Raw genomic sequence first — 1,460 nt, forward strand, 5'->3', positions numbered from 1 at the left:
TGTTAGTTTCGATAACGTACAATCTACGTATTTATCGGTTAGCAGGTACACCTGTTATCGCTAGGAGATGGAAACAGGCCCCTACGCTATTGAAGAGAAATATGTATACTTCCTTTTCCTCGTGATTTATAAAAGCTACCAGACGTGTCTACCAGCATTCAATTTTTCTAACTCCAAATCCGAGTTACATTATCTGAAATTATCGTTACCATCTTGAAAAAGTATAAATTTTTCCTGAATTAAATTTGATTTTGATTGCTATCAGAAAGCTATTGCTGGAGGTATGGTATTAAAATCCTTATATTTTGCCTTTTAACAGAGTTTCAAAGGAAATATTTTCTCCCGCAATTCCCTTTCTATAGATTTTATTTGGGTTTCTATACAATATCCTTGGCTAATCCTAGCATCTGTAAACCATTAAACAATCTCCGGCTAATATAGCTTATCGCTATTTACAAAAATGAAAAGGCTCCAAATTGTCGACAATATCTGAAACCTAGGAGAAGGTTCACGTTAATCCTTGGGACCAACTAAATACTCGGCGATCCCAAAACACATTTTTCCCGTCATTTCGCCCAAGAGTCTAAACTCACAATATTTCCCCAGTCAACTTGGAGTGCAAAGAAAAAAAAAAAAACACACGGTCCGAATCCCTAATTTTAAGAGCACGAAAGCTCCCAGAGAAAAAAACTGCCTCACTAATTCGATGCCCGATCTATCACTCCGTAGTCTCCTCCATTTCCCGAGGATTTTCAGTTGTCTCGGACATATGCAAGAATGCGCATCGAAACATAAGTGACGTGTAGTGCTAAAGAACGGGAGAATATCGAAAAAAAAAAAACATACACCCAGAATTACTAAGAGCATTAGAATATTAAATATGAAAGAAAATTATGGTAATGGAAACGTTTAAATACTAGTGATATTTTATTCTGGCAATATGTAAAACATCGTCGTTCGTAAATATACATACATTTTTTTTAACAGCCCCCACAACAAAGGATTGAACTTGCTGAGGCCTCAACAACATCAATTTCTTTGGGTGAGTACAGTTTCATAATATTATCTGCTAAACTAGAAGACAAGAACTTTATTGGAGGACAGAAAGAAATATTACGTAAAAAAAAAAAAAAAAAAAAAACAACAACACTGTTTTAAACAAAATTACAACAACAAACATAGTTATCATTGATTACGGTCAATTTAGAGAAAAAGTCACCAATCAAGTTCTTCTCTTATTTCTTTTTATGCATATTTGCGAGTTACCTTTTGTTCTGCCTATTGCTATTGCCACCTATGCATTATTATTATGGTTTGTTTTGATCTCCTAATTTGATCTCCGTTCGGATGACCTAGTTTTTTTTTCTTGCTCTCTTTCAATACTTAAGAATAACCAAATATGAGACAAAACAAAATATGTTACCATTCACAATAATCTTTTGTTTTCTTATTATATTTTA

At 33.7% G+C, this 1,460-nt stretch overlaps 1 long non-coding RNA gene across 1 annotated transcript; it reads left to right on the top strand.

Moving 5' to 3' along the window:
* Window positions 1-1,460, top strand: LOC131806458 (uncharacterized). Its single transcript, XR_009344046.1, has 3 exons — window positions 1-281; window positions 363-896; window positions 988-1,460. It is a non-coding gene; the product is annotated as an uncharacterized LOC131806458 (long non-coding RNA).

The sequence above is a fragment of the Musca domestica genome, unplaced genomic scaffold (genome assembly GCF_030504385.1).
Source record: "Musca domestica strain aabys unplaced genomic scaffold, Musca_domestica.polishedcontigs.V.1.1 76, whole genome shotgun sequence".
Taxonomy (NCBI): Eukaryota; Metazoa; Arthropoda; class Insecta; order Diptera; family Muscidae; genus Musca; species Musca domestica.